General features: G+C 42.7%; 1 long non-coding RNA gene across 7 annotated transcripts in view; it reads right to left on the reverse strand.

The window, feature by feature from the left end:
- Positions 1-2433: 2433 nt before the first annotated feature.
- The window catches only part of LOC148152009 (uncharacterized), a 146780-nt gene continuing 133846 nt past the window's right edge, over positions 2434-15367 (reverse strand). For all 7 annotated transcript variants that reach the window (XR_015751467.1, XR_015751473.1, XR_015751465.1 and 4 more), the window contains 2 exons: positions 8924-9012; positions 2434-3512 (listed from right to left, as the gene is read on the reverse strand). This is a non-coding gene — a long non-coding RNA (uncharacterized LOC148152009). The remainder of the gene's footprint in view (positions 3513-8923; positions 9013-15367) is intronic.

Genomic DNA, 15367 nt, shown 5'->3' on the forward strand with positions numbered 1-15367 from the left:
ATGGTTGAGTGACGGATATGCTGGACCATGGTGTAACAGATTGTGTTGGAGTACAATTCTGTTGCTGTTGGTGCCCACAGTGCCTCATAAATGCCTTTGAAGTCTGTCCCATTTAACAAGTCTGCCCCATAGCACCACACATGTCTTTTTCCCTTTTGTTGGTTTGCTCCCCACCAGTCTAGCAGATATATTGTTTAGGACTCCACCAGCTTGATCAGTACTGTTATTGTGAAGCCACTCTTGGTGGTGAACATTGAAATCCCCCCCAGACTACATTTTATTTCCCTTGCTATCCCAGTGCTTCCACTAAGTGTTGTTCACTGAGGGAGGGTGGTATGCGATAATGAGTATGGGGTTTCCTTGCCCACGTTTAACCTAAAGCTGTGAATCATGCATTCACAAACAAACACACAAATTAACATGATGTTTAAATGAATAGATTCTACCCAGACAAAGTGCTTATTTAACTGGCCATTTGCAAATTAGATAATTTGAGGCAGGGAAGAAAGAGTTGCTGTTCTGGTCTTTAAAGAAATACGTTGCTCAATAGGGGGAGAAAGAGACAGCAAAATGCAAGAATAGAAGCATTAGTTTTGTAAATAATTGGTAGTTTTAAGATTTCTTTTCTCTTTGAATTTATGCAGTTGCTTAAACTAGGATCAGAAAGTATAAGTAAGTAAGCTTCGTGTGATCAGAAAGGAGAGACCACATCTGAAGTGAGGCACAGTATGGGTGAATATAGCAGAGATTTTGGAGCAGTGTTGGAGCTTGATGCAGACAGGAAGAAGCATTTTGCTTTCATCTTTGTTTCATAGTTTGTAAGGTCTTTTTAACAAGATATATTGAAGCCCAGATCGGGGACTCATTGTCAAGCTGAGTGACATCACGGATAAATCATAAGTTTATTGATTGATATTGGATGCTGCTTTGATTATAGGTTACTTTCAGGTTGAAGGTAAATATGAGAAGCAATTGCAGATTTGAAACCAAAAGTCCAGTAAGAATTTTAAATAAAATCAAATTAACAACTGGGAACTGGGGTCTCGAACTGGATCCTGTGGGAGAGGAGCTGGCGTTGAGCAGTGAGTGATAAATTTACTACTGGGTAGATGAGGCTACTCATTTGGGAATCAGCTTGCACTGACTTGTGAGTGATAAAAATAAAATAAACTTCATTCTGAATAGGGAGAAACAATCAGAGTGATGTCATAGGGAAGCAGTGTGGTGATTGGCTGCTTAGGAGCTAGCTTTAGGGACTGAAAGAGGAGTATCAGGAGAGAAACAGCGTGAAGTCCTTTTGATTAATTGATTAGGAATAGCAAGAGAGGAGTGATTAATCCGATTGTTGAATAATGGGTAAGGTTGAGTAATTTGTTCCAAGTTTATTGTTTGCAGTTGATAAGAATCATAATGGTTGGGTCATGGGAATAACGCCGCCGGATCACTAGTCGGCATCGTTTATGGTCGGAACTACGACGGTATCTGATCGTCTTACTCACTGTGTCTCACACCTGCGCACACACACCATGGGTGCTGGGGATAAAATAAGCACTACCGCACTTAGGTGGTAGTGTGGGGGTTAAAATAAAAAAAAACAGGTGTGCTTGCCCTTTGAGGTGAAGGGCAGTGTTTGGAGAGAAAAAAAAAATAAATAAACAGGAGATCCCCTTCACTGTTTTGATCACACAGCACTGCCCTTTGATGTGAAGGGCAGTGTTTGTCACTGGCCACCCGGGTGTTTTCCAAAAAAAAGAATCATAATGGTAGGAGTACTCAGTCCATGGAATGCCCCTCTTCCAATATGTGAGAAATAGAGATACTTCAAGTGCTCATTGTGAACACATGAAGTGGCTGGAGCTGCAGATGGACTTGCTATGGAGCAGCCATGATGCTAAGGATGCTCTGGATAGTACATTTAATGAGTTGGTTATACCACAAGTAAGGTAAACACAGGCAGAAAAACATTGGGTAACCACCAGGAAGACTAGTAGGCATGGACAGGTATTGCAAGAGGCCCCTGTGGCCATCCCCTCTCACACAATATTGGATATAGTTGGGGGTTTGGATTCTCTACAGCACAGCAGGGGGCGATAAGGATTGGGACAGCTTTACTGATAGGGGACTAGATAGGGAAACTGACAGGCAATTCTGTGGCTGCAATTGAGACTCTCAAATGGCATGTTTCCTCCCTGCTACCAGGTTCAGGAATATCTCAGAGTGGCTGCAGGGCACTTTGAAGGGGGAGGGTGAACAGCCAACACTCGTGGAACTCGTGAATGACGTGGATTAAAGAAAAGGTAACGTGCAACAGGAAATTAGGGAGTTAGATTATAGATTAAAGAGGAGGACTACAAAAGTTTCACACTTCTGATTACTTAGTGCCATGTGCTACTGAGTATAAGAACAGGAAGTTAAAAATTACACAACATCAGGTTATAGTCCAACAGGTTTATTTGGAGGTACAGGCTGTACTAATTTTCGGAGCACTGCTCCTTCATCAGATCGCTGTGGAGCAGGATCATAAGACACAGAATTTATAGCAAAAGAATACAGTGTCATGGGACTGAAACAATATATTGAACAAACCTAGATTGCTGTTAAATCTTTCATCTTTTAGAATGGGTTGCATGTTTTGGTTCATTAATTTGTAAATCCCAGGACTTCTTTTGAGTCACAGTCTCAAGATAACTTAAGGTTTTATAAAAAAAGGGTGAGCTCTTAGCTCAGACAATGCACTAAAGGTGTGAAGTTAGAGTCTGTCTGTATACCAGTCTTGAGTTAGAATGGTACTATTTCCAAATAGAAATTTACAAGCAGTCACATGAATTGCCTGCTTGCAGAATGTGTGCTTTTAAGGTGTTAGGAGGAAGGTATAGAGATGTCAGAGGTAAGTTCTTTGCACAAAGAGTTCTGAATGCATGGAATGCGTTGCCAGTGGTGGTGGTGGAAGCAAAGTCATTAGGGACATTTAAGTGACTGCTGGACATGTACATGGACAGCAATGAATTGAGGGGTGTGTAGATCAGTTTTTTTTAAGATTACGATTAATACTCTGCACAACATTGTGGGCTGAATGGCCTGTTCTGTGTTGTACTTTTCTATGTTCTATATCTGCAAATGCAAATTCACCCCATGGATTTGTGTGTGTCTGGGCGTGCATGAGACAGAGAGAGAGGGAGTATGTGTGCATGTGAGTGTGAGTGCACGCATGAGAGTGTGTGTGTTTGCGTGTGTGCAGGCTTGGTAGGGTGTGTGCGTGAGTGTGACGGAGTCTAAGCCTGTGAGAGGGTGTGTGCGTGGGCGTGAGTGTTGGGGGTGTATATGTATGTGTCTGAGAGAGAGAGCGTGCGTATGAAAGGGGTCTGCATGAGTGTGTAAATATGTAAGAGTATGTGCGTATGTGTGCTTGTGTGAGACCTCCTCAGACGACAGACCCGGGATGCAACCGATAGCCTCCCTTCGTTGTGCAGTAATTCCCAGGAGTGAAGAAACTACATCATGTTCTTCGCAGCCTGCAACACATTATTGATGAGGATGAGCATCTCGCCAAGACCTTCCCCACGCTTCTACTTCTTGCCTTTAAACAACTGACAAACCTTAAACAGACCATTGTTTGCAGCAAACTGCCCAGCCATCAGGACAACATCTACCACAACACTGTACAACCCTGTCATGGCAACTACTGCAAGACATGTCAGAGTATCAATATGGATACCACCATTATATGTGGGGACACCGCCCACCATGTACACGTCAGGTACTCGTGTGACTTGGCCAATGTTGTCTATCTCATACGCTGTAGGCAAGGATGCCCTGAGGCATGGAACAAGCGAGACCAAACATAGAGTCATAGAGATGTACAGCCCAGAAACAGACCCTTCAGTCCAACTTTTCCATGCAGACCAGATAGCCAAAAGTGACCTAACCAATGTCCTGTACAGCTGCAACATGACCTCACAACTCCTATTGTCAATGCTCTGACCAGTAAAGGAAAGCATATCAAATGCCTTCTACCTGATACTCTAGGTGAGTCATTGCACTGTTGTTAAAGGAAACTAACCGTAGTAATGAGGGAGACTTTCTGCAAAGGGTCTCTGAGTGGGGGAGCACTTTGGGGACAGCGACCATAATTCTATTAGTTTTGAAATAGTGATGGAAAAGGATAGACCAGATCTAAAAACTGAAGTTCTAAATTGGAGAAAGGCCAATTTTGACGGTATTAGGCAAGAATTTTCAAAAGCTGTTTGGGGGTAGATATTTGTCAGTCAAGGGACGGCTGGAAAATGAGAAGCTCTAGGAAATGAGATAATGAGAGTCCAGAGAAAGTATATTCCTGTTAGGGTGAAAGGAAAGGCTGGTAGGTATAGGGAATGCTGGATGACTAAAGAAATTGAGAGTTTGGTTAAGAAAAAGAAGGAAGCATATGTAAGGTATAGACAGGATAGATCGAGTGAATCTTTAGAAGACTATAAAGGAAGTAGGAGTATACTTGAGAGGGAAATCAGGAGGGCAAAAAGGGGACATGAGATAGCTTTGACAAATAAAGTTAAGGAGAATCCAAAGGGTTTTTACAAATACATTAAGGACAAAAGGGTAACTAGGGAGAGAATAGGGCCCCTCAAAGATGAACAAGGCGGCCTTTGTGTGGAGCCACAGGAGATGGGGGAGATACCAAATGAGTATTTTGCATCAGTATTCACTGTGGAAAAGGACATGGAAGATATAAAATGAAGGGAAATAGATGGTGGCATCTTGACAAATGCCCATATTACAGAGGAGGAAGTGCTGGATGTCTTGAAATGCATAAAAGTGGACTTGATCAGGTGTACCCTAGAACTCTGTGGGAAGCTAGGGAAGTGATTGCTGGGCCTTTTACTGATATATTTGTAATCATCGATAGTCACAGGAGAGGTGCTGGAAGACTGAAGGTAGGCTAATGTGGTGCCACTGTTTAAGAAGGGTGGTAAGGATGAGCCAGGGAACTATAGACCAGTGAGCCTGATATCAGTGGTGGGAAAGTTGTTGGATGGAATCCTGTGAGACAGGATGTACATGTATTTGGAAAGGCAAGGACTGATTAGGGATAGTCAACATGGCTTTGTGCATGGGAAATCATGTCTCACAAACTTGATTGAGTTTTTTGAAGAAGTAACAAAGAGGGATTGATGAGGGCAGAGCAGCAGACGTGACTATATGCACTTCAGTAAGGCATTCAATAAGGTTTCCCATAGGAGACTGGTTAGCAAGGTTAGATCTTATGGAATACAGGGAGAACTAGCAATTTGGATACAGAACTGGCTTAAAGGTAGAGACAGAGGGTGGTGGTGGAGAGTTGTTTTTCAGACTGGTGGCCTGTGACCAGTGGAGTGCCACAAGGATCGGTGCTGGGTCCACTACTTTTCATCATTTATATAAATGATTTGGATGAGAGCTTAAGAGGTATAGTTACTAAGTTTGCAGATGACACCAAAATTAGAGGTGTAGTGGACAGTGAAGAGGGTTACCTCAGATTACAACAGGATCTGGACCAGATGGGCCAATAGGCTGAGAAGTGGCAGATGGAGTTTAATTCAGATAAATGTGAGGTGCTGCATTTTGGGAAAGCAAATCTTAGCAGGACTTATACACTTAATGGTAAGGTCCTAGGGAGAGTTGCTGAACAAAGAGACCTTGGAGTGCAGGTTCATAGCTCCTTGAAAGTGGAGTCGCAGGTAGATAGGATAGTGAAGAAAGCGGTATGCTTTCCTTTACGGGTCAGAGTATTGAGTACAGGAGTTGGGGAGGTCATGTTGCGGCTGTACAGGACATTGGTTAGGTCACTGTTGGAATTTTGCGTGCAATTGTAGTCTCCTTCCTATCGGAAAGATGTTGTGAAACTTGAAAGGGTTCAGAAAAGATTTACAAGGATTTTGCCAGGATTGGAGGATTTGAGCTATAGGGAGAGGTTGAATAGGCTAGGACTGTTTTCCCTGGAGCTTCAGAGATGGAGGGGTGACCTTATAGAGATTTATAAAAGTATGAGGAGCATGGATAGAATAAATAGACAAAGCCTTTTCACTGGGTGGGAGAGTCCAGAATTAGAGGGCATAGGTTTAGGGTGAGAGTGGAAGATCTAAAAGAGGCCTAAGGGGCAACGTTTTCACAGAGGGTGGTATGTGTATGGAATGAGCTGCTAAAGCAAGTGACAGAGTACAACTGGAACATTTAAAAGGCATCTGGATGGCTATATGAATAGGAAGGGTTTGGAGGGATATGGGCCAGGTGCTGGCAGGTGGGACTAGATTGGGTTGGGATATCTTGTCGACATGGATGAGTTGGACCGAAGGGTCTGTTTCCGTGCTGTACATCGTCATGATTCTATGATTATAAATGAAGCCATCTTGCTATAGCTTAGAAGTTAAAAAAAAAGGTGATCACTTTGCTGAGATTATGCTAAAGGCCTTTCAATCAGAGGGAGATAATGGAGCAGACATATAGGTAAATCACAGAAAAGTGTGAGAGGAGTAGTACAAGATTTCAACTTTGCTAACATCAACTGAGCTTGCATTAGTGTGAAAGGATTAGATGGGTGGAATTTTCAAAGTCCTTCCAGGAGAGTTTTATATGGCAGTATGTCAATATCCCTACTAGAGGTGAGGTAGTGCTAGATCTAATCCTCTGGAAAGAAGTTGGTCAAGTGATTGATGTCTCAGTGGGTGAGGAATTTGGTGATATGACCATAACTTTGAACGTTTCAAAGTCATTATGGAAAAAGGTAAGGATAATGTAGAAATTAAGTATCCAAATTGGGGGAAGGCCAATTTCATTATCATTAGATAAGATCTGGCAAATATCGACTGGGAGCAGCTATTTGCAGGTCTGTCTATGCTGTGATTGGTGCAATTAGGGAGTCCTGACTGACAGATGTAAACAGGGGTGTCAGGAGTTATATTCAGTCTTGGAGGCTGGCTCTGCGCTAGCTTGATCAGTGTCATGTACTATGCACGTGTAAATAAAGGGTGACTTGATGATGGGATACTAGTCTTTGTGCAGTTATTTCAGTGGCAACAAGAGTGGGATTAATGATGTGACCATGCAAAAGCACCTTCTAGCTGAAACTCAGCTGGATTTCAAACACTACAACTGGCTTTGTCATTAGAAAATGTGGCAAATGGAGCAAGGTATACCAATAGAAGTGGGCACCCAGACAACTGGGCTTGGGGGACAAGGCAATTGCATAGCCTCATTCATGACATATCCTGAATAGTTTAGGGCTATACTGTCTGGAATTTAGAAGAATGAGGGGAGATGAAATTGAGATATTAAAGATGATAAAAAAAGTGTGGATAAAATAGGCATGGAGTGGATGCTTCATCTCTTGAGGTCATAGTCTTAGGATAAGGGGTATCAAATTTAAAACAGGGTTGAGGAGAAATTACTTCTGTGGAATTCGCTACTCCAAAGTGTGGTGGATGCTTGGACAATGAGTAAATTGAAGGATTTTTAATTGGAAATGGGTTGAAAGGATATGGACAGAAGGCAGGAAAATAGGAGTAAAGAACATATCAGCCATGATCAAATGGCAGAGCAAACTCTATGGGCTGATTGGCTTAATTCTGGTCCTACATATTATGAACTTATTACTCTACATCAGCTCACAGGAAAACCCCAAAACAAAGCCAAGCCTTGGCCAAAGTTAAAAGTTTCTTGAGAAACCTGGCCAGCAGGCCATTGTAGTTGCTGCCATTATGAAGATGCTAGAAGGCAAAAGGAATCTGAACTGGTATCCAGGAGAGTGCACACACTGGAAAGTCCACCTCCAGCTGGTTTGGAACAGTTAAATTGTTTAGCAACATCCAAGTCCGAACCAATCAAAATAAACATCTGTTTTATACATACATACATACATACATATATATATATACACACTCTTTTAAAAAAAAAATCAAAAAGTTATCAAAGTACAGAACTACAGAAAAATAGAAATAATATCACGTTATTATATTACAGTAAAGTTAACTATAAACTGCTTATGACTCTTCAAGATGGTCATCTCATAATTACTGAATTTAACCAGAATTAGAATAAACTTAAATTAAATAAAGTAGTATTAAATTAAATTACAATTCACTAAAATTGATCTACATTACTTTACACTACTCCATTACTTTACATTACATTACTCCACTTGCTGCACCTCCACCAAAACTCCCGTCCATGGGAGCAACAGTTATTATACCCATATTTACTAGACCTCCATCCCTGGGGTCCCCGGACCACCATATATGGCCCGTGTGGCAAAATAAAAGCCCTAATCAGTACCAGTGATAGGTCCATGTTGATGTAATTTGGAAAGGGCCGCCATGTCTTATAAAACTGCTCTATTCCATGGCACACCATATTTGTCAGGTAACCTTGAGGGATGTGCCCTATCACAAGTGTGCCCAACCTTGAAAGACCTTTTTCTGATATCTAATTAATTAGGATTTTCTTCCTCGCACAATATCTAAGAATGTTAAATAACCTGTTCCTGTGTTTACCCAAAGAGGGCAGACTCGGTAGTCCCAAAAGAAGGGATACCTTTGACTTCCATTCCCAGGATCTTCTCCAGTTCATTCACTATGGCACACCAGCATCTGTGAATCTTATAGCAGGACCAAAAACAATGTGTAAGGGTGCCTATGCTAATTTTACATTTAGGATATTTTGGAGAAGATCCTTTCTTAAACTTTGCTAACCTCTTTGGTGCCCTGTGGGCCCTGTGAAGGATCTTTAATTGTATCGCTTGTGCTATATTGCATATTGAAATTTTCTTTACACTCCGCCATATATCCTCCCATATTTCTAATGAGATTTCTTTACCTAACTCCTGATTCCAGATCTCATGGAGTCTCTCCATATCCCCAAAAGCATTCCCCCTCTGCAGATGATATATGATACTAACCGAGAGAGCGCCCCCACATAGAGCACTCTTCTTTCTATATTCGACTTGTAGGCTTGGCCAAGAGCGTGGTCTTCTTCTGTATATAATCCCTATATACAGAAGAAGGGAAAGGTTCCTATTAGGGATCCTGTATTTCTGATTTAATTGGTTGAAAGACATCAAGACCTCTCCCTCGAATAAATCTCCCAAACAGACGATTTCCTTACCCTTCCATGCTCAAAGCCGGAATCCAGTGACTCTGGTCTAAATCCTGGGGCTCCCACTAATGGGGTGAACGGCGAAGTCTTAAGCAAATTGCCCTCATCCTGCCGCATTATCCTCCATGCTTTCACTATATTTATAATAATCCGTGCTCAACCACAGATCTCATCATATTCATTAACAATAAGTTGATGAGGGGACATCTCACCTGCGAGGCATCAACATCAAGCCAATATCAACCTCAAGTCCTTACACACCCATTTACCCACATATGACAGCAGGGTGCCTATTTGGTATCTCTTCAGATTTGGGAGGTTCCCCACCCATATCGTGTGGTAGTTGCAATTTGGTAAATTTAAATAGGGGCTGCCTACGGCACCAAATAAATGATCTAAGCCAACTGGCAAACCGTCACAGCACCTGTTTGGGTAATAATAACAGGAGCATCGTCAAGGGATATAATAACCAAGGAAGAACATTCATTTTAATCAAGGCTATGTGACCTAACCATTAAATGGGTAGACCCTCCCACCGCTGCAAGTCCTGTCTTTATTCTCTCAAACAACTGTACAAAACGTTAGTTCTGTACAGCTGACAAAAGACAGGTGTAATAAAAATTCCCAGATAGAGAAAACCTTTCTGTGACCACCTAAAAGAAAACTCCATTTCGTCCTCCAGCTTTGGTACTTCCACCCATCCCCCCCAGGGACATGATTTCTGACTTTGCAAAATTTATCCTGTATCCCGAAAAACTGCCAAATAATTTAATTTTTTGTATTAGCCGGGGTACGGACTTTTCCGGGTTAGCCAAACAGAAGGACATCATCCGCATAAATAGTAATTTTGATTTCCCCAATTCCTACCTTTGATACAACTATTTCAGGGTCCTTTCAGATGGCCTATGCCAACAGTTCAAGTACCATGGTAAACAGCAGTGACAAGGGGGAACACCCATGTGCACTGCCGCTCATCACACCAAAATTGCTCGATTTAACCCCATTTGTGATAACCACCACCTTGGGGGTCTCTGTGTAACACTGCCACCCACCTGGCAAAGGCCCCTCCTAGACCAAAGTGATCTAGAATAGCAAAGAGATACAACCATTCCACCTTTTCTGCATCCAGGAAGACCACTAAGCCTGGAATCAATCTCTGCTGACATTTTTGCACTACATTCAGTACCCGCCTGATATTGTTGGAGGAGCTGCAGCCCTTGATAAAATCCATCTGGTCCTCTTTTATAATAACAGACAACACGTTTTTCAACCTCAGAGCCAACATCTTTGATAAAAGTTTGAAGTCCACATTCAACAACGTGATTGGTCTATATGACATGCAATCCTTAGGGTCTTTCTCTTTCTTTAAACTAAGGGAGATATTGGCTTCCCTAAGAGAGAGTGGAAGGCAGTCCTGGCTATACAAATGACTATACATCTCCAGAAGTGGTTTAGCTAACGTGTGTAAACTCCTTGTAAAATTCACTCAGGAACCCGTCTGGACCGGGCGCCTTGCCACCTTGGAGCTGCCTTACTGCCTCTTGCACCTCCTGTATCGTCACAGTTGACAATGTGAGACTGTGGACACAAAAAGATCACAAGTATCTGGCAAAAGTCAAACAGCTGGTAGTGATGGGAAAACCAAATGGCCACCACAACCAGAATTGAAACCTTTCTGGACTCAGCAAGACCAGAACACCGCATATTATTATGGGGAGCAAGAGTGATTGTCCTGAGCATAGGTCACTGCCAGATACTTAACTGAACTCCACCAGGGCCTTCTAGAAGTTTCCTAAATGAAGATATTGGCAAGAAGTTATGTCTGACGGCCAGAAATGGATGCTGACATAGCTGCATTGGTGGGGCTGCGCCCATAGTGCCAACAAGGAAAAAAATTACCACCAGCAGCTCCCACACATTTGTGGAAATGGCCCGTTATTTCAGGAAGTTGACACACCACACTTCATTCTAAATTTGCATTGCCTCCATGGGACAGAGAAAATTCCAGCCAGAATTGCAGAACAGTTCTGACAATAAACTTTTGACCTGCAATATTAACTTTGCTTCTCTCTCCACAGACACTGCTAGGTCTGCAGGTTATTTTCAGCTTTTTCTGTTTTTATTTCAGACTAACACATTGTCAGCTGTGACTTGGTTACACATCGACTATGCAGGATGTTTCATGGGGTCAATGTCCTTAGTCATTATGGACTCCTTAGTCATTATGGACACCCATTCAAAGTGGATGGACGTGCAGAAAGTTCATCTGTCAAATACAAGGAGGATGTTAGAAAAGCTCTTACTATCTTTTGCAATACAATGACTCCCAGAAGTGTTGGTCACAGACAACAGGCTATCATTTATTAGCAGGGAGTTTGAGTATTTCCTAAAGTCGAATGGCATTCTGCATGTAAGGACAGCTCTATACCATCCATTGTCCAGTAGTCTGGCAAAAAGAGCAATCCAAACTTTGAAGGCAGACTGAAAGAAACAGCCTATGGCTTCTTTCAGTACCAATCTGTCCAAGTTCCTGTTTGATTACAGAACCACCCCTCATGCATTGACAAGTATACATCCAGCAGAGTTGCAAATGGAGAGAAGACACTGCACTAGGTTAAACCTGATCTTCCTGGACCTGGTGGAGTGGGGTAGAGGGTGAAACAGCATCAGGAATGACAATGCCAGACACAAGACTCTTCTAAGTAAGAAAGGGTACAAAGTTTGGTGTCAAAACCATGCGAAAGATCCTGGATGGATAAGAGGCATGGTCGATGATAAGTTAGTCCTGTGATATACAAAGTTCGAATAGGCAAGGCAGTCCTGAACAAGCACATGAAAGCAGCAACCTTGAAAATGTGGCAGGAGCTAAGCATACCCAGCCCCTCCAAAGATCTGGCAAGGCTGTCAAAGCCCATGAGTTCTTCCCCTCCACCTTGTATCAAAGAAACCTCGGAGGATAACATGGACATGACAGATGTTGCAGCCTCAATGCCGTTGCCGCTTGACAAAGGCAATGAATGTTGGCGGAGATGTTCTGGGCAGAATAGGTTGGCTATGGTCTGATACACATTGCATGCATCCAAGCATGAGTTGGAGCAACTGGGCCTGTTATGCAAATGCTACAAAGAGAAAGAACAGGCCTACGTCTTAGGGGGTGGGGGTGGAGGACAACGTAGAGGGGGAGGGATGTAGTGATTGGAATGAGGTTAGCCAGGTGGAACTCATCGAATATGAGTTACCTGATTGGAGCTGTTAACCTGATCCAGGAGTGTCAGGGGTTCTACTCACTCTCGGAGCTGGCTCTGTGCTCGCTGGACCAGTGTCAAGTACTATGCACATGTAAATAAAGGATGACTTGGAGAGAGGATACTGACCTTTGTGGAGTTATTTCAGGAAGTTGACACACCACACTTCATTCTAAATTTGCTTTGCCTCCATGGGACAGAGAAAATTCCAGCCAGAATTGCAGAACAGTTCTGACAATAAACGTTTGATCTGGATTATTAACTTTGCTTCTCTCTCCACAGACACTGCTAGGTCTGCAGGTTATTTTCAGCTTTTTCTGTTTTTATTTCAGACTAACGCATCTGGATCTGTTCTGTCATTTTTGTTTTGAAAATGTCAATTTGTTTTGAAAATTACCACTGCTCCCTTACCATCTTTCATGGCTGCTATTAGCACTGAATATACTCATCCCATGCCTCTGTCAAGGGATTTATTTGTTTCAAGCCCATTGATTACCATTTGACTGGATGGTGGTATGAGTATCTAAGTGTGTCAGATGGATCATTTTTGTTTTAAGTCTTACTGCAGCAAACATTCAATGGTGACAACTCAGTGCATCATGAGAGTGAATGCTGTTGTTTGGATCAGACCATTAACTAAGGCCCTGTCTGTTTATTCATATGGATTTAATAGATCCTAAGACACAATGCAGAGAACAGCAGGAGAATTTTTCCAGGCATGGATCTCGATTTTGTGCACAAGAGATTGTTCATTATAGGTTTGGCTCTTTTAATTTTTTTTTTGGCAAAGCCAATGTTCGCTATATTTTCTTGTCAACCTGTTCAGCAATGTTATTTTACACCTCTGAAGCAGCTGAGATTTGAACCCAGACCTCTTAGCTCAGAGATAGAGATGCTACCACTGTGCTGCAAGAGCTCCCCCACCCCCACAAGTCAGCATTTATTGTCCATTCACAAATTGCTCACCATTTTATTCCATTCAAACCCAGTTGGAATAATATTGGAAGTGATGCCTGTTCCAATACTTAAAACTGACTTTGCAATTCTAGCTTCATCTACTGACATTTGTTCCATATTTCCTCTTTTGGTAGCCTTCTGTCAGATAAGATCATTGCTTACACTATGATGGTCAAATCTGTTAAAAATCATCTGGTGTGGCCCAGAAGCTGCACTCTGACAAGACAGTCTCTGCTTCCAGTGCTGCAGAGGAAGATACGATTGAAAAGGTGTTGGTTGCTCTGGTCTTGGTTTTCTCTGGTCCCCTCTTCTCAGCAGCTGAGCTTTTTGTTTTCACTCACCACTTCCAATGACCTTACACAGTCACCTTCCAGAGATCCCAGCCATCAGTGACTGTCCCCCATGATGCAGAAATTCACCAAAGGTCCTTGGATAGCACTTTAAAACCCTCAACCACTTCTATCAGGGCAGTAGATACAAAGGAACATCACCTACAAGTTCCCCCGCAAGTTACTCACCATCCTGACTTGGCAATATATCACCGTTTCTTTACTGTTGCTAGGTCAAAAATCATGAATTCCCTCTCTAAGGGCATTGTGGGTCAACCTACAGCACATGCATTGCAGTGGTTCAAGTAGGCTGCTCACCACCACCTTATCAAGGGTAACTAGGGGCAGGCAATAAATGCAGACCCAGATGGAGAGGCCCATGTCCCACAACATTATTTTGAGAATGGGTAGGGCAGTTCTCACTGACGACCTGACCAACATTTATCCTTCAATCGATTTCTCCGAATCACATGGTTGGCACTGCTGCCTCAGTGGCAGGGACCTGGGTTTGATTCTAGCCCTGGGTGACTGTCTGCGTGGGTTTGCTCTGGTTTCTACCCCCAGTCCAAAGATGCGCAGGCCAGGTGAATTGGCTATGCTAAATTGCCCATGGTGTTCAGAGATGGGTAGGTTAGGTGCATTAGTCAGGGTAAATGTAGGGGAATGGGTCTGGGTGGGATACTCTTCGGTAGGTCAGTGTGGACTTGCTGGGCCGAAGGGCCTGTTTCTACGCTGTAGGGATTCTCTGATATGGACATTTGTGTCCAATCTGGCTACTGTGTTTTTTACAACAGTCACTTTGTGTTTCTCTCCAGCTATCTGCTTGAAGCCATCCAAACAACAGAGCCACAACCAGTGCCAGAAAGAGGCACGTCCTGAATTATTTCCAGCTGGAATGGGAGAGAGGGCAGGGGAAAGCATTGAACATCTTGCTGTTGGTCCCCATCTGATACACACTGGCCGTTGAACCTCCTGACACCCAATGAATCTGAGTATTTTGTAACCCAGAGAATGGACTACCTGACATTGGTGTGTCGGAGGAATTTCCAAGCCAACACTTAACCTGTTCGACCACACATTCTGTGGCCACAACTTGTGGTGTGTGAACCTGAACCCAAAGCTTTTGGCTATGAGGTGGAGAAGCTACCCACTATGCCACAAGACCTCCCTACAACAAGACTACGCTTTCAAAGTTATTTATTGGTAAAGTGATTTGGGGTTCCTGAGGTTGTGAAAGCTATGAGAAACAAAGCAGTTTATTTGTGGTATTGTCAATAGTAAGTAAACTGCCAGCCATTTTCCAATCTTACAAAAGTAATGAAGGTGCAAACTTTAGAGGCTGTAAAGCACTCTAGGATGTCCTGAGGTATTGAATAGTGAGAGAGAAATGGGAGTATTATAATCAGATTGAGGTTTACAATGTTCTGTACTCATGGAAGGTGATCCCCTATATAAATAAAGTTATTTCTTTTACTATTGCGGAAGAATGTCAAATATCGAAGAATTCTTGATCCTGGGGCTATTGAGCAGAAACGTAACCATATAAATAAGGTGGCGACAAGAGCAGGTTAGAGGCTAGGATTCCTACAGTGAGTAATTCATATTCTCACTCTTCAAAGTCTATCCACCATCGACAAGGCATAAGTCAGGAGTGTGGCAGAATACTAGTCAAGTCTTGTCGAGATGAGTGCATTTATACAGCTTGCACCTTCATAG

The sequence above is a fragment of the Chiloscyllium plagiosum genome, unplaced genomic scaffold (genome assembly GCF_037043375.1).
Source record: "Chiloscyllium plagiosum isolate Xiang-an unplaced genomic scaffold, Cpla_swu_hap1 HiC_scaffold_2, whole genome shotgun sequence".
Taxonomy (NCBI): Eukaryota; Metazoa; Chordata; class Chondrichthyes; order Orectolobiformes; family Hemiscylliidae; genus Chiloscyllium; species Chiloscyllium plagiosum.